The sequence below is a fragment of the Pinus tabuliformis genome, chromosome 4_2 (genome assembly GCF_031772625.1).
Source record: "Pinus tabuliformis cultivar Carrire ecotype Pingquan chromosome 4_2, CPIR1, whole genome shotgun sequence".
In the NCBI taxonomy this organism is placed as follows: Eukaryota; Viridiplantae; Streptophyta; class Pinopsida; order Pinales; family Pinaceae; genus Pinus; species Pinus tabuliformis.
In genome coordinates, this window is record NC_142304.1 from 713,766,749 (window position 1) to 713,786,126 (window position 19,378).

The following is a 19,378-nucleotide window of genomic DNA, read 5'->3' on the forward strand; positions in this document are numbered from 1 at the left end:
TCTCCGCACTACAGATAACAAACATTGGGATCATCTCTACTCGAAACCATTGATCCCTAGATCTATAGTTATCTCCCAAATTCTTGCTGTAAATTACCAATGTCTTTAAAACTCTTTGCAGTGGAGTTGTTTTCTACCTATGTAACTGTCGACATATCTATTCCTTTTTATAAATAGATTGCAAAGTTCAAAAGTGGCATATTGCACATTCTCATCAAAAGAATACTGTGCAGATAGAATACACAAAGTCCAACCAATCTTAAGCTGGTTATAATGCATTCATATTTTTGATCTCGTCTCCACACATATTTTCTGCTCTTTTCTAATTGGCAACAATCACAATCTTATATTCGGTCATGTTTAAAAAAAAATCATACCTTCTCACAATAACATCGATTTCTATCCATGCAATGTATGGATAGTGGCAGGACATTTCCATCCATTTCAATGTGGTGAAAACTTACCATCATCTTTTCACACTCCCAGAACGTCTGCTATTAATTCTTCTTCAAATGCAATAATGCTCATGGAAGATTCTAGCCAATAACAGTGGTTTCTCTTGACGCCATCAGATGAAACACGACCTCCAATTCCACTTTTCATCGCACCATTGTAATGTATCACACACTGAATCATACTCTGCCATTTGTACATATAGTCATACTCTATCATGCAGTGCCAAAATTTCTCCTTTGGCTACTGACACACCAGAATTACACGTTCAATCGCAAAACATTTGTGAACATCAGGGACTTGATCCACGTACTCTACCTCATCGATCTCTACCAAATCGCATCAACACTTTACACCCCTCGCACACAAAGAGTGTATATATATATTTAAATAATCTTGCCACTAAATCCGATCAATTCATGCGAGGCTACTACAAGCTCTGATACCACATGATAAAGAATGAGATTAACTTAGACACATTACAGAAAAACACATATAAAAATCAAACACAAAATATGGTGGAAAAAGGCTGAAGCCTCATGCTTCTCTCTCATTACACATTACACATTACAGAAATAATTGAATATAGTGTTACAAATAAATAGATGAGAGACAGTGTTCTCAAGATAGTGCGTGTTATCTTAGACACCTTTGGTTGAGATAATTTCTCCTTTGGTTGAGATAATTTCTCACCAGACACACCAATATAGGAGTTACCTAAACTAACTCCTATCTTAGAGGAACAACCCAAGAGTTAGGCACAAATTCCTAACTTGGAATTTTTAATTAATTAATTTATTTTTGGATTTATTATTGTTTTATGAGAGAGGCTAACACCAAAAGAGTTTAGAGTGCTGGGCCTTAAGTTTTCGTTGAGTCTGTAAGAAAGTTTTAAGTGTGGTTTGTTGTTGGCTTTCTTGTGGACCCTCGGCGGGTCATTTGTGGCATTTTGTGGGCTTTGGTTTTGTGGACCCATCTTCCAAGGAGTTCAAGGTTCATTTAGTGCACATCAGTATGACCAGATGGTTGATTGCTTGCTTTTTTCCCAAAGTGTTTGGCTGGATCTCACTGGTTTTCTTGTTCAGGCTTCTCATGGTTTTGGGTGAGTGGTTCAGAGTTTGTCTGCCCTGCCGTCTGTTGGACTCTCACAGAGTGAGTGTAGCTACATGTAAATTATGTATTTTTGGCTAGATTAATAGAAGGTCCTACTCTTACTTGATCAAGAAAAAAGAAAACTTATCCTATAAAATGCCAACCAAGTCAATTTTACCTTATCTACTTAAGAATTTCATCCATCTCATTTTATTTTTTAACTTCCAAATATTAAAATTATATTAAAACAAAATTTCATTAAAATAAATAATATTATCAAGTCCAACTAAAATTTTCATTTTTTTCAAATAGTTTTTTAAACTAAAGAAATCTTTAGACTTAAGTATTTTATAATATATACCCTATATACATTAAAAAAGTGTTAATATCATCTCCCATTTAAAAAAAAAACAACAACAACAACATTACATATTTAAACTTACATACTTTATAATATATACTCTATATACATCAAAAAATTGTTAATATCATTTCTCATTTAAAAAAAAAAATTACATATTAAAAACCCCTTAATCTCATAATCCAAAAAATTAAAATCTCCTCCTCCTCCTTTAAACTTACCTACTTTTTAATATACACCCTAAATACATTTAAAAAAGTGTTAATATCATCTCCCATAAAAAAATTTACATATTGAAAACACCTTAATCTCATCATCCAAAAAAAATTAAAATCCCTTTAACCTCGACATCCTCTCCCCCGCCAACAAAAAAAACCTGAATACTTCAAAAGAGACAAATATTATTATATATACGTTAAAACGAAAAATATATCTACTATCGTCATCGGGAAAATCTGCCCACCTAACCTCATATCATCTTCGATAAAGAATTTTTCATATTAAAAATCTCTTTAACTTCAACGGCACAAAAAACAGCTACGTATCACAATCTTTACTTCTTATAAATATCGCTATTGGATTACTTAGTTCATATCTTACTATTTCATTTTTATAAGTGATAAAATTTGAATCTAAATTAGCTTATTATATATTTTTGATAATTACTATATAATGAATATATTATTTTTTTTGGTTAAAAATAAATGATTTTTAAATTTATTACCCATTAATAAAATTACAAAATATCTAATATAAAATATAAAATAATTAATATTAAATATTAAATATCTAATAGTAAATATAAAATTATTGTCACTAGTATATTACACAAATCTATATAATAAATTTTTGGAATTTTGATTCATTACATTGTCACAATATCAATTTTTATATTATGTAGAAATTATTGCTCTTCTTGTATATGTATTTTAGTTCAATTAAATGTATCATAAATTGATATAATATATCTCATATATAAAAAAATCTAGATTTAAATTTCATAAATTATTTTTAGATTTAAATTTTATAAATTATATTATATATTTGGAAATACATTATTTTAAAATATGTATTAAAATTTTTCTATAAAAATTGTTTAATTAGTAACCACCCTATTATGAAGTATTATGACACATTATGTAAATTGTGAAATACAACCTTTGCAATTAGTACATAGTGACCTTTGTGGACCCTTGCAAGATTCTCTAGAAGGTTGCAAATATTTCTTACTCTTTATTGATGATTTCAGCAGAATGACATGGGTTTACTTCTTGAAGCATAAGTCAGAGGCATTTGAAAAGTTTAGAACTTTTCATCAACTTGTTGAAAATGAAGTCAAAGAAAAGATTGGCACTCTTAGAACTGATTATGGAGGAGAATTCAATTCAAATGAATTCCAAAGTTATTGCAGAGACAATGGGATCAAACGACATCTTACAAATGTCTACACTCCACAGCAAAATGGAGTAGTAGAAAGAATGAATCACACTTTGTTAGGAATGATGAGATCTATGTTAACTTTTAAAAAGTTAAGTCCTATTTATTGCGCAGAAGCAATCCATACAATTGTTTACTTAAGGAACATGTCTCCCACTACTTCTTTGGATGGAATCACAACTTATGAAGCATGGTTTGGTTTCACACCTAAAGTTAAACACCTTAGAGTTTTTGGTTCCATGTGCTATGCCTTAGTTCCAAAAGAAAAATGAACTAATCTTGACTCACGAAGTTTGAAATGCACAAGGATTGGATATTCGGATGAGAAGAAAGGGTACAGGATTTTGTCAAATGGGAAATTTATTGTCAGAAGATATGTAATTTTTTATGAAACTAAGAGTAAGAGTGCTAAAGAAATAGAATATCTTCTTCAAAAATTGGAAACAAAAGGAGATAAAAGGAAAGTAAACTTTCAAAGTCAACCAAATTTACAAAATTGGTATGAGCTTTATTTTCCTTCCTCTGAAGATGATTCATCCAATCCATCTACTTCACCAACACAATCTGGGTCTTTTGGCAGTTCATCAAAATCTCCTAGTAGTAGTAGTTCTTTTGACAATGATTCTTTGGCCCCAGAATATGCAGCTGATCAACGTACCTCTGTTTACATTAATCCTCTTTATAATGATGGTGACTTTTTAGAATCTCAAACAAGTGAACATCAATTTCCAAAATGGGTTGTTCAACTTTTGAAAGATGTAAGGCTCGACGAGAAAAATAAAACAGGAACAAGGGGATCAACCAAGAATGAAGGAAAATTTTCCTTGATCACGAATGATTTTACTGAACCCTCCACATACAAAGAGGTAATAAAATATAAAGAATGGAAACAAGCTATACTTGAAGAATATAAGCCAATTCAAGACAACAATGCTTTGAAACTTCTTGATTGTCCTCAAAGTGTTAAACCCATCGGATGCAAATGTGTTTACAGAATTAAGTACGACCAAAATGGAGAAATCGACAAGTACAAAGCTAGACTTGTGGTTAAGGGTTTTGCACAAAAGGAAGGCATTGATTATGAGGAAACTTTTGCTCCTACGGCAAAATGGAACACCATCCACTTAACACTTGCATTAGCAGCACAAAAAGGATGGAAAGTTCATCAGATGGATGTAAAGAGTTATTTCCTCAATGGATATTTATAGGAAGATGTATATATGACACAACTGCCAGGTTTTGAAATTGAAGGGAAAGAACATAAAGTCTGCAAACTGATCAAGGCCTTATATGGGTTAAAACAAGCTCCACGAGCTTGGTATCCCAAAATGGATGAATACCTTCGGAATGTTGGCTTTCAATGAAGTGAATCTGATGATACTTTGTATGTACGTCAACACAGTAAAAATCTGGTAATTCTTGTTATGTATGTAGATGATTTGATTATTACTGGAAACAATGATGATCATGTTGTACAGGTGAAAAAGGAGTTACATGCAGGATTTAAGATGACAGATTTGGGACTACTTCACTACTATCTTGGAGTTGAAGTATTCCAACGACCACATCATATTTTCATTTCTTGGAGTAATTATGCAACAAAGTTCTTCAGCAATTTGGAATGTAGGATTGCAAGCCCGTTCTTACCTCCGTGGAACAAAACTTGAAACTTTCAAAATTTGAAAGGGGGAAATGTGGACAACACTACTTATAGATAGTTGATTAGCAGCTTGATTTATCTAACAACGACTCGAATAGATCTATCTTATGCACTTAGTATTCTTTCACGCTTTATGCAGGAACCTCGAGACAGCCACTGGAATGTGGCCAAAAGGGTTCTACAATATATCCAAGGAACAAAATATTTTGGTCATCTTTACAAAAAGTCTAAAAACTTTGTACTTGGTGGATTTTCATATGTCGACTTTGCTCGCAGTATTGATGATCGAGCATCAACCTCCTGTTATTTAGTGAACATGGGGTTAGCTGTAGAATCTCGAAGTTACAAGAAACAAGCTACATTGGCCACTTCTTTAGTCGAAGTAGAATACATATCAGCATGTGAAATTATTTGGTTGCGCAGATTTTTGCAGGATTTGGGCATTCCACAAGTAGAAGCTACATCATTATTCATTGATGGCGAGTTAGCCATAAATCTTGCCAAGAATCCATTTTTTCATTCCAAAACATAACATGTGGACACCAAGTATCATCGCATTAGATCGCTCATTTACAAGGACATCATTAAGCCAGTTTATTGTTCTTCAGAAGATCGGGCCTCCAATGTTTTCACAAAACCACTTGGCAGTATCAAATTTACTAAGTTCAGCGATGAACTTGATATCTGTTGTAATGTATCCTTGGATCCTATTGGGGAATGTTAGATGATCCAAAATACAAAATTCGTAGTTCACAAAGTTAGGATAGAAATCCTATTGATTTAGAATATTTAATTAAATATTGGAGACACATAGAAATAGAATATTCTTGTAAAAGATATGACATCTAGAATAATGTCGTATCTCAGGCTCCAGTTTAGTAGTAGAGTTAGTAGATTGGTTAGAATTGCATTTATTGTAAATGGACACTTGTCAGTTTAATAAGTAGTTCATAACTAGAATAGGTTAGGAAATTAAGCTTATATATAGTTCATTCTCTTGATTGCAAGTGTGTTGGAGTGTGTGCAAACCCTTGCAAAATTATTATGTAATTTATTTTCTTGATTAATAAAATTGTGTGTATGAGGACACTTGTGCCATTAATTACATGAAAATACCATAGGCAAAACTATGAGTTACCAAAACCTAGATCCTATAAAATGCCAACCTAGTGAAATTTACCCTAACCACCTTAAAAATTCAATCCTCATCATTTCAATTTTTAATCACCAACTATTAAAAATATGTTAAAATCCTTCAAACAAAATTTCTTTAAAATACATAAACTTTTGACTTCCAACTAATTTTTATTCAATAAAGCTTTAATTAAAAAGTATTTATAAAATTTTATTTTTTAAATGTATATACCCTATGTACATTACAACTATGTTAATATTATCTCCAATAAAAAAAATGGTGTAGTTTAACTATTAAACAAAATGATTTTTAATTTTTTGCTTGAATCAGATAATACAATTTTCAGTGAGATTGTGATTTTGTGTTGTTTCAAATACACTTTTGAATGTATAAATAGATTTATCACCCTTAAAAAAATGCGTTAGGAACTCCATTTTTATAAATCAAACAACCCTAAAAATATGTACCAGATTTTGAATAAAAAAATGCTTAAAAAAACCATTTCGTTTATTACATAATCTTCGCCAAAAAAATTGCATATAAAAATCCCATTTAAAAATTTTAAAATCTCCTTAACCTCACGATCACAAAAAAAATCTACCCATCAAAATACATCGAAAACAAAAAATATATATTATATATGCGATAATAAGTGTTAATCTTATCCCCTTAATCTCATCATCCTGAGAATTAGGGAAATTAGAATCCCTGCTCATGAATCCTTTTGTGAGAATTAGGGAAATTAGAATCCACACTCATCCATCCTTTCGGAAAAAAATAAAAAATAAACACATATATATTCATTAAAAAGTGCTAATCCCATCCCCTTAAATTAGAATCCCTGCTATCAATCCTTTCCCAAAAAAGATAAAAATAAAGACATATATATGCATTAAAAAGTGCCAATCTCATCCCCTTAATCTGATCATCTGAAAAATTAGAATCCCCTTGACGTTCTATGGATCTCATCATGAAAAATTAGCATCCCCTTAATCTCAACATCGAAGAATAAGTTTGTCCACTAGAATACTTCCAACAACCTAAAAAACATATGAGAATAACTATTATAATACTTCCAAAAACCCAAAAAAATCCCCTTAACATCAACATCAACATTGAAGAATAAGTTTTTCCACTAGAATACTTCCAAAAACATAAAAAACATATGAGAATAACCATTATAATACTTCCAAAAACCCAAAAAAAATCCCCTTAACATCAACATCAACATCGAAGAATAAGTTGTCCATTACAATACTTCCAAAAACCTAAAAAATATGGAAGAATAACCATTAGAATACCTCCAAAAACCTAAAAGAATTCCACCTAACCCCAACATCCAAGAATAAGTTGTACATTAGAATACTTACAAAAACCTAACAAACATCATAGAATAACCATTAAAATACTTCCAAAAACCTAACAAACATCGAAGCATAACCATTAGAATACTTCCAAAAACCCAAAAAGAATCCCCTTAACCTCAACATCTAAGAATAAGCTGTCCATTAGGATACTTACAAAAACATAAAAAACATGGAGAATAACCATTAGAATATTTCCAAAAACCCAAAAAATATTCCCTTAACCTCAACATCGAAGAATAAGTTGTCCATTAAAATACTTCCAAAAACCTAAAAAATCTTAAAAAATAACCATTAGAATACTTCCAAAAACCCAAAAAACATCCACTTAACCTCAACATCCAAGAATAAACCGTAAGTTAGAATACTTATTAAAAAATAAAAATAAAAAATAAAATAAAATAAATCACAGAATATATCGGGAATACCTCCCAAAACCCAAAAAGCGTGTATGAGAGTCCCATATATCGGGAATATTTCCGAAACATATACTTCGGAACCATAGAAGATTGAAATCCGAAAGGGTGTAAATCGGTGATACTGTGACCCTTTATTGCGCTAAATATGAACCGCAACTTTTCCTGATCTAATTTTTTATTTTAAATAATGGGATGGAGTTGCATCCTATAAATTTCAGTTCGTTAATTCGAATGGCACCATAAACCAAAAACTGTCCCTTAAACTTTTAGTTCCTTAATTAGATTCCAATGGCTATACTTTCTATCTTACCGTTGCCTTCCAAATCCTCCCTTCACAAACCGCTGACCAGTTCTACTCATGACTTTCAAGCCTTTTTCTACAACAATCCCAACTTTTGGAATGTGTGCGCGACGGAAAGCCGTCCATCACCATGTGTTCCGAATACTGGTGTAAAGAGACGCATAGCGAATCATCATTCGAACCTCTGGGGCGACGACTTCATACAGGCTCTCTCCACACATTATGACGTAATTTTCAACTTATTCTTCAATGCATATTTCTCCTTTTGAAGTGAAAGAAATAGCTATTTTTTTCCTCTATATTTACTGTGTTGAATGTACATGGGTCAGGAGCCTTCATACCGTGAACGTGCAGAGAGACTTATCAAGGAAGTGAAAGAGATGTTCACTGAAATTGAAGATGACTATCAATCACTCCCCTCAATGATCTGCTTTCACGCCTTTCCATGGTCGATAGCATCGAACGTTTGGGAATCGATAGGCATTTCAAAGTGGAGACCAAATCAGCGCTGGATTATGTTCACAGGTCAGTCATCATAGCCTCATCGACATTCTTTATTTCTGCTTTATATATTATGGCATACACATGATTAAATTAATTTCACGTACATTTACTGGAGCGAGAAAGGCAGCGGATGTGGCAGAGAAAGTGGTGTTAGTGATCTCAACTCAACTGCACTGGGGCTTCGAACTCTTCGACTACACGGGTACCCGGTGTCTTCAAGTAGGTAGATCCGTCGTATAATTTCCTTTATGATTGAATAGATTTGATAATACAATCATAGATTTGATAATACATGAATATCAGGTGTGTTGGAAGAATTTAAAGACGAGAAGGGGCAGTTTGCCAGTTCTTCCATTCAAACAGATCAAGGAGAGATTCGAACTGTTTTCAATTTATTTCGGGCATCGCTCGTTGCTTTTCCATATGAGAAAGTTATGGAAGACGGTCAAAGAATATCTAGAAAAGATTCCGCTATCCAGTCTTTCACGACAGGTGAGGCAGGGAAATTGATAAGAAGCAATGAAAAATGATAAATAAATTTCGGTAGTAAATTTCTTTGGGCGTCTATCTTTTTGACGGCTTCTTTACAGAGTTTTTGGAAAAAAAAGGACCGATTCTGATGTGATGTACATTTGCTAATTTACAACAAGCGTTTTATAATAATGTGAATTTTGTGGCTGCAGATAGAATACGTCATGGAATATGGTTGGCACACAAATCTCCCACGATTGGAAGCAAGGCATGACATGGACGTCTTTGGATATAATGAGTAGGACAATTATCTCACTGGCCATTTCATTTCCGCGACTTCAACTTTATATGTACACGAGAAAATTTCTTTTAATTTATAGATTTTTCTAGTAGGTATTTTATAGATTTTTGTCTTTATGTTGAAAACGATCCTGCTCTCATCCTGAAATAGTCAGCCAATCTAACTTTATTTCCTGTTTAAGCAGTGAGGCTTGCCTTTTTAACTTTCTACCACAGAACTCCGTTTTTAAATGGTTTAGTTTCCATATGGTATTTCCAGTTAATACTAGTTGGACTTTTGTTTACAGAATGGCATGGATGTCATACGTGAACCCCGAAAAACTTTTAGAACTTGCAAAATTGGAGTTCAATATATTTCACTCCATACAAGAAAAAGAGTTAAAACATATCTCCAGGTGATGAGCTTTCCTACTGGATTATATTTTCTTCTTACACAAAATCTGGATGTCAATAGTCTAATGATTTCCAATATTCAATAATGTAAAATGTAATCGTTTGTGATTAGATGGTGGAAGGATTCAGGCTTCTCTCAAATGAATTTTGTTAGCCACCGTCATGTCGAATACTACACTTTGGCCTCTTGCTTTGCGATTGATCCACAACATTCTGCATTCCGAGTCAGTTTTGCCAAAATGTGTCATCTTGTCACTGTTCTGGAAGATATCTATGACACCTTCGGAACGATGGAAGAGCTCCAACTCTTCCCAGCAGCAGTTAAGAGGTGGTAACAGCAGTGAAAAACATTGAGAAAATTTTTTTCTTGCTCTTAAAATGCCTATACAGCGATCAACTGATTGCATATGATCAGATGGGATCCATCAGCGACAGACTCCCTTCCAGAATACATGAAACGAGTGTACACAGTGCTTTATGAAACCGTAAATAAAATGGCACAAGTGGCGAAGAAGTCTCAAGGCCGAGATACCATCAACTATGCTCGACATGCTGTATGGTTAATAATGGTTAATAAGGATTCTTACATATATTTGAACAATGATTTGGCCACGTTGGTGATTAGTTAATTTGCTTTGCTTGTGTATGTGCAGTGGGAAGACTATCTTGATTCGTATATGAAAGAAGCAGAGTGGATCTCCACTGGTTGTCTTCCAACATTCGAGGAGTACTACGAAAATGGCAAGATTAGTTTTGGTTATCGTATATCCATGTTACAAGTTACAACCAATCCTCTCGATGGACATTCCTTTTCCTCACCACATCCTCCAGGAAATCGACTATCCATCGAGGTTCAGTAGCCTGGCCGCTGGCATCCTTCTACTTAAAGACACTCGCTGTTACCAGGTATGACATATATCAAACCAAATTCAAATAGAAGAAGTTTTATGTGGCATTGAACCACTAATTTTAAGGAGTTTTCATTAGAATATAAATGCTGACATTGGCATGGCTATTGCAGGCAGATAGTGCCCGTGGAGAAGAAGCTTCATGTATATCATGTTATATGAAAGAGAATCCCGGATTAACAGAGGAAGATAAAGTCAATCATATCCATGCCATGGTCGATAACTTAATCAAAGAATTAAATTGGGAGCTTCTCAAACCAGAGAAACATGCTTTTGACGTCTGCAGAGCTGTTCATCATGGCTACAAACACCGAGATGGCTATAGCTTCGCAACCAATGAAATAAACGATTTGGTAATGATAACCGTTCTTGAACCTGTCCCTCTGTAATCACACGTTAGACCTAAAGAGATAACCGTATGTACTTTCTTGCCTGATTGTGTGCTGGATTAGATATACATAATGATGAAGGTTGCTTATGAAGTTAAGATAGGTCGATGAGTCGCACCTTCTTCAATTTCTGTATCCTGCCACTATTTAAACAAGTGCCATTGGTGTAGCGGTAGTCCCTGCGGATTTGCAATTTCAGGACAAAAATGTTTTGTTGCTTGGATGTAGGGATGAATATGCCTTGTTAATTTGATCTAAATTTAATTGGGCAATGCTGTGTTTTGTTGTGTGGCTTGGATGCAGGGATGAATATGCCTTGTTAATTTGATCTAAATTAATTGGGCAATGCAACTCACAGGTAGAGAGAGGTAGCTCTTTCAAAACCTTCAACAATGCCCATCTACACATCAAATAAATACAACTAATTTGCCTGAATCCGTGTTTGTACCAGAAATTTTAACTACAAAGGAAACACATTTACAGTTTTCAAATTTATAAGCAAAGGCAAAGCATTTATAATTGTCAAATTTAAAAGCGACAGAAGACCTCAACAATCAAGTGGCCTCCAAGTAATGTTGAAAGTGTTCATTTATGACTGATTAAAAGACACACTAATCGTACATTTGAAAGTTGCCACACTTCCTGATCCAGTTTGGGTTTAATAGTACATTTGAAAGTTGCCACATTTCCTGATCTAGTTGGGGTATAGAGTACAACCCCAGAAGCTCCCTCAGAATATCTGGATTGGGTTTCCTCGAATAAGCTTATAAAGAAAGTGGATCCTAAAAGGTCAAATGATTGGAGTGGGTTTTCTCGAATAAGCTTATAATAAAAGTGGATCCTAAAAGGTCAAATGATGGGCTTCCTGCTACTCTTCATATTTTGGTGTTGCTTAACAAGTCACATATATAAAAAATAAAATTTTGTGCCCTACCAAAATGCAAAAGTTGTTCGATCATGACAATATTATGATCCATGTTTAAGTTGAAACGGAATGTTTAATCTTTGCATATGTAGAACTAAAGTTTTACCAGAAATTCATTTTGTAGCAATCCTATTGAAGCTTTGACATAGCCTTTGCTTCTTCATTTCAAGTCAAGATTAGCAGACATGATAGAAATTTTGACCACCTCCTCTTGGGCTTGGAAACTTGTGATTTTTCTTCCTTCTTAGAAATTTGTTCATTCCTGTACTTCACAAACTCCAAAAGAGCAAAGAAATATGATCTGGATGGTTTGAAAGACCAAATATATATGTTGAACATTGACATTGTACATTACCTAAGCTCCCATTTCAGTTACATGCTTTGGAGGCACTTCAAGTGGGGTCTCTTCTACTTTAAACACTCGAAGTTTATTTAACATAGCAAATGAAACTGAAAGGAACTTTATTTGATTTCTACTGATATCTAACTCCTCAAGCATTTCAAGATTGCCTATGGACCAACGAAGGGACTGCTGTAGTTACAAGAGGTTACTAAACAAGAAAGAAAATGAAACTAAATACAACCACACAAGTAAAAACTCAAGATTTACGTGGTAAAACCTTGATAGGGTGTCAAGGAAACATCCACAAGGCAAGGGATTGGAATTTCTATTTAATCAATAAATGATTATCCATTACAATAGCTCATGCATTCATAAGTTTTATATGAGCCTCCTCAATTACATAACTGTTGTTTCGGTATAAAATTAACTTGTGAATAACTAATACAATTTTACCCAAATTTACATTAATTAGTTGTCAATTTCCAACAAACTCCACCTTGACAACAATTTTCCTAATCCCTTGCCCATGCCCATTCATGATCTCTTCTGCAAGCCAAGAGAAGCTAAACACCATCGCAACTTCTCTACTGTAATTGGCTTTGTGAATATGTCTACACAATTCTCTCGTGTATGGACCTCTTGAAGAGCTATTTTTCCGCCATCGATCACATGTCCCAGAAAATGATACCTTACATCAATGTGCTTGGTTATGCTATGATAAGTATGATTTGTAGCCAAGTGAATAGCACTCTGACTATCACAAAGTACATTCACTTTCTCCTGCGTCCTTCCAATCTCATCAAGTAAATCCTTTAACCAGATTGCTTCTTTAATGACATCTAAAGCAACTATATATTCTGCTTCGGTAGTGGAAAACGCAACTGTCTCTTGAAACTTTGAAATCCAACTAATTGCTCCACTCGCAAGAGTAAAGACATAACCTGTAGTAGATCTTCTTTTGTCCAAATCACCTGCATAATCAACATCTACATATCCACAAAATGATCCTTCACTACCATTAAAGATGATGCAATGGTCACTTTTGCCTCGTAGATATCGAAGCACCCATTTCACTACTCACCAATGTTCTTCACCTAGGTATGCCATGAACTTGCTGACAACTCCAACTGCATGTGAAACGTCAGGTCTTGTAGATACCATCGCATACATTAAGTTGCCTACAACATTTACATATGGCACATGAGACATATACTTATTTTCTTCATCAGTTCTAGGACTCAAAACTTAAGAAAGCTTAAAATGGGAAGCTAATGGAACATTAATAGGTTTCACATTCTTCATACATAACTTTTCAAGTACTTTCTCGACATACGTCTGCTGTGATAACCAAAGCTTACCATTTTTCATGTATCTGTGTATCTCCATGCGCAAGATATGTTTTGTTGCTTCAAGATCCTTCATATCAAAGGTCCTAGAGAGCTGAGCCTTTAACCTGTTGATCTCTTGCATGCTTTTGCTTGCAATAAGCATATTGTCAACATACAAAGCTAAGATAATGAATATGCCATTGAAACTCTTGAAGTATACACAATGATCATACTCACTTCTAATAAAGTTCTGGCTCACCATGAAGGAGTCAAACTTCTTGTACCATTGTCTGGGAGATTGCCTTAGACCATACAATGATTTCCTAAGCTTGCAAACTAATCTTCTACTGTGACCTTGTACAAAACCTTCTGGTTGTTCCATATATAACTCTTCATTCAAATCGCCCTGTAGAAAAGTTGTTTTAACATCTAATTGTTCTAACTGAAGGTTAAGTAATGCAGTTAGTGCTAACACAGTATGAATAGAAACAAGTTTTATAATTGGTGAAAAAATCTCATGAAAGCTGATACATTCAACCTGAGAATACTCTTTTGCTACCAGTCTCGCCTTATACCTTTCGATACTTCCATCAACTTTTTGTTTCAGTTTGAAGACCCATTTTACATCCAACAACACTTCTCCTTTCAGCAAGTTCTACAAGATCCCAGGTATTGTTCTTGGCTAAGGAATCCATTTCTTGTTCCATAGCTGTTTTCCATTTTTTGCTATCTGTATCATCTACTGCTTCCTGATAACAAGAAGGTTCCCCATCTTCAGTAATCAAAGCAAAAGATGAAGCAGAATCTTCATACCTTTTGGGAGTTTTTCTTTCCTTTGTAGACCTTCTTAGAGTGACTAGTTGATGAACTAGTTCAAAAACTTCAGCAGTATCTTCACCACCTTTTTCTCCAAAAGTCTCATCCTCCTTTTGACTTTCACAGAGAGGTCTAGCCTCCAATTGAATTTGTTGATTTAGCGATACTTGTTCCTGTTGAATTCTTTCAACATTTGATTTTAACAGAGAAGATTGATCAAATGTTACATCTCTACTAATGACTCTCTTCTGCGATGTAGGATCCCACAACGTGTATCATTTCACCACATAGTCATATCCAAAAAAGACATAACATTTCGATTTTGGATCTAATTTGAAAGTTGATTTTTAGTAATAAGAGCATAAACATCACAACCAAATATCCTTAAATGTGAATAATCACAAGACTGACCTCACTAAACTTCTTCAAGAATTTTACATTTAATTGCTACTGAAGGTGATCTGTTAACTAAATAACAAGCAATGGATATTGCTTCTGCCCACAACTCCTTTTGCAGGTTAGCATTTTTGGTCATGCTTCTGACTCTTTCCATAAGAGTCTGATTCATATGTTCAACAACACCATTTTTCTGAGGAGTATAAAGATCAGTTTTGTGTCTAACAATTCCTTCATCCTTACAGTATTGTTCAAATTCTATTGAATTAAATTCACCATCGTTGTTAGTTCTTAAACATTTAATTAATATGTCTGTTCTTTTCTCTACCATTTCTTTAAATTGTTTAAAGATATTGAATACATCAGCTTTCTTTTTCAACATAAATACCCAAACTTTATGGGAGAAATCATCAATAAACATTAAAAAATATAGAGAACCTCCATATGATACAACAGGAGATGGTCCCCACAGATCAGAATGAATATAGTCTAAAATATCTTTACTATTATGATTTCGAGTTTTAAATCCTTGTTTACACTATTTTCCATACACACAATTGTTTACAGTAATCCAACTTCAAAGATTTCAGATCAAGAAGTGATTTAAGTTTCATCAATACCTGAAGACCTTTCTCGCTCATGTTACCCAATTGCTGATGCCATATGCGAGTAGCTTCTTCTTCTTTTTCTGACACATTTGCTACTTCACTAACCTGAGTACTTCTTTTGAGTTTGTAAAGATTTCCGACCTTTTCTGCTTTCATAACTACTAGGGCGCCTTTAGAGACTTTTAGCACTCCATTCTGACTTGTAAACTTATAACCATCTGAATCCAACACTCCCAAAGAAATCAAAATTTTATTCAATTCAGTTACATGTCTAACACTAGTTAATGTTCTAACTATGTTATTATACATTTTAATCTTGATATTTCCCATCCCAATAGTCTGACATGATACATTATTACCCATAAACACATAACTACCATTTACATCTTCATATGAAGTAAACCAATTTCTGTGTGGACACATGTGATGAGAAGCACCAGAGTCTAACAACCAACTTTCAAAACCCTGAGAGACATTACATACAGTTAAAGTTTCATCTATCATACATAACTCTTTAGCAGATAAAACTTCGTCTGTCATACTTGAATCAACCTAATTTGCTTCCTTCTTCGGGTTATCAGACTCTTTTCGTTTCCAATAGTCTTTCTTAAGGTGTCCAATTTTGTTGCAGTGCCAACATTTTGCCTTGCACTTCTTTCCCTTTGATTTAGATCTGGAATACCCCCTTGCTTTTTCTCCTCTTTCCTTTGACCGTCCTCTAGCTATCATGGCTTCTAGTGTAGCTATTTCAGTATTGGATTTCCTTCGTACTTCTTCAGACAAGAGAGCTCCAACAACTGATTCAAATTTCAAAGAATTAGCAGTGCTCAAACTGATTAAAGTTACGAAGTGGTCCCATGACTCGGGCAGAGAACACAACAAGGTTATAGCTTTCTCATCTTCCTGAATTTTAACTTCCATATCTGATAATGGGAATATAAGTGTATTAAAATAATTTAAATGCTCTGCAACTTTTGAACCCTCCTTCATTCGAAGACTGTACAATTGTATTTTCAAATAAATTCTATTGGTTAACAACTTTGTCACATATATTTTTTCCAGTTTTTCCCATAACCCTGAAGTTGTACTCTCTTCAACAATGTTGAAGAGAACTTCATCTGCCAGGCATAATCTAATGGTACTGAGAGCTCAGGCATCCAAGTCCTCCTAATCTGAATATTTCATGCTGTCAGGTTTCTTATTTGCCCCGACGAAAGCTTTGTGCAACCCTTGTTGCACCAGAAAATCCCTAACTTTCAGTTTCCAAAGAGCAAAGTTGTTCTTGCTGGTGAATTTCTCCACCTCGAACTTTGCATTCGTCATCTTGGCCATTTCTTTCCTCCTAGGGTTTCTTTCAAAAAAATTATTTTGATTGTCTTCTTCCAACAAAGGATTTTCCATGCTTTTAATTTTCCCTACTTTAGTTTTCTCAAAAAATTTCACAAATTCCCCAACAAATAAAAAATTTAGAGTTTTACTTTCCCAATATTTTTTAATTGAATTAGAAAACCTACAAATTCCCTTTCGTTTAATTTCAGTTTCCTGGGAAAAAAAATCCTTTGTTCTTCAATTCAAAGAAACCTTTTAACAAACCCTGAATTTATTCACAAATTTTGTTGAAAGAGAAAAAAACATACCTGGCCTCCACAGTGAAAAACAATATTGGTTTTCCTTCAAAAATCCTCTTCATGCAGTATTTGCACACTGGACTGCCAACGATGGACAACGTTCCACCAACAATGAATGCTTTTTGGCACCAATGATGAATTCTCTATGGCTTTGGAGAGGCCAGCAGCTTCAACGTAATTCCCAGCGACTTTAATGCAATTCTAGGCAGCTCTAAATAGAACGTTCCAGCAACGATGTCACCTTTGCATTCACCTCCAAAGATGATCACACAAAGGGTCTTTACTCACGGAGGGAGTCTTGATGCACTAGCCATTGTTTTTGCTACGTAGAGACTGGCCATTGTGTTTGCTACGCAGAGCAGAGACTGGCCACTGCTTTGCTACAGGCACATGGGGTTCGGTCAATCACCTCTTGCAGGGAAGTCACAACACTGTGATTTCACCTTTGAGTCTTCACGCATTGGCCACTGTTTTTGCTACGCAGAGACTCAAGTTCTAGTTTGGCAGTGTAGACTCCTCCTCGCTCCTCCACGGTTCTGTGTTTTACATGCAGAGAGCAGAGACACAGGTTCTGGTTTGGCAGCGTAGAGTCCTCCTCGCTCCTCAATCGTTCTGGATTTTACACATAGAGAGTAGAGACATAGGTTCTGTTTTGGCACAATAGACTCCTTTTTATTTACACGCAGAGAGTAGAGTTCATTCCACGCTCCTCCTCCTTGCATACAGGCTCCGATACCATTTGTAGTTATAACAGGTTACTAAACAAGAAAGAAAATGAAACTGAATACAACCACACAAGTAAAAAATCAATATTTACGTGGTAAAACCCTTACAAGGTGTCAAGGAAACATCCACGGGGCAAGGGATTGGAATTTCTATTTAATCAATAAATGATTCTCCATTACAATAGTTCGGGCATTCATTAGTTTTATATGAGCCTACTCAATTACATAACTGTTGTTTCGGTATAAAACTAACTTGTCAATAACTAATACAATTTTACCCAAATTTACATTAATTAGTTGTCAAATTCCAACAACTACAAGCCAACAAAATTTCTGCCAACATTTAGTTCTACTGATATCTAACTCCTCAAGCATTTCAAGATTTCCTATGGACCAACGAAGGGATTGCAAGTCAACAAAATTTCTACCAACATTTAGTTTGACAAGACTAGTAGCAAAGAACAAGCTTTTGGGTATTAACTCCAGTTCATTGAAGCTCACATCAAGTTCTTTCAAACTTGATAAAGAAGCCATAGTAGTTGGTAGGCTCTTTTATTCTGTTATAGTGCAGTGTTAGGACTTTTGAAGGCACAAGCTTTCCAACTACCTCTTGCAATGCTTTGAGGTGATTGAAATAAGTTCACAATTCAATGAGAGCAGTAAATTGGTCAATTGTATATGGTAGTTCCTCTATCTCATTTGTCTCTACATTTAGGCTTTTCAAGTTGGTCATCTTCCCAATAGACTCTGGTGGTGAGGACTGCTAGTTTGTACTCAGGTTAAGATTTGTAAGACTAGAAAGATCCCTAATTGAGGGAGGAAAACTCTTCAAGTGGTTGCCGTGTAAATCTAGATTAGTCAGGCTTGAAATCTCCTCAATGGAATCAAGAAGACTATGCAATTGATTTGAAGGCAAGTCTAAATTTGTTAACCAGGAAATATTTCCTATGGAACTAGGAAGTGTCACAATATAGTTCTTAGACAAATTGACTTGGACAAGGTTGCTAACCTTTCCAATTGAATTAGGGAACCAGTCAAGCTGTTCCACTAATCTTCCTCGAAGATCCATATTCTCGGCACCTTTCTTCGTAGTTTCTTCAATAACATTTTTTATTAGACTGAGTTTTTGTCCATTGTCCCCTCTTTAAATCACCATCAAAACAATTACTAATTCAGGCACCTTGGATTCAGTTGCACAAAAATATTAAAAGTACATAATTATTTGACAAGAACTAATTTGGTTAACAAAGAAATTTGTGGCCACGACTCATGCAAATTGCAATCCCAAGTTCATGGATCACAATTCAACCACCATTCCCAAGGATGGAATAACATGGTTGGGTGGGAAACTGTAAAAGTAGAAAATAAAATATCTTGATAATAATGAGACAAACTATCTTGAAAAGCTTATTTGAACTAGAA

The 19,378-nt window shown here is 34.4% G+C and overlaps 2 pseudogenes; one reads left to right on the plus strand and one right to left on the minus strand.

Moving 5' to 3' along the window:
- The first annotated feature begins 8,209 nt into the window (after positions 1–8,209).
- LOC149171509 (alpha terpineol synthase, chloroplastic-like) lies at positions 8,210–11,187 on the plus strand (annotated as a pseudogene).
- Positions 11,188–12,467: 1,280 nt separating this feature from the next.
- LOC149171510 (uncharacterized) overlaps positions 12,468–19,378 on the minus strand; it is a 53,133-nt pseudogene continuing 46,222 nt past the window's right edge.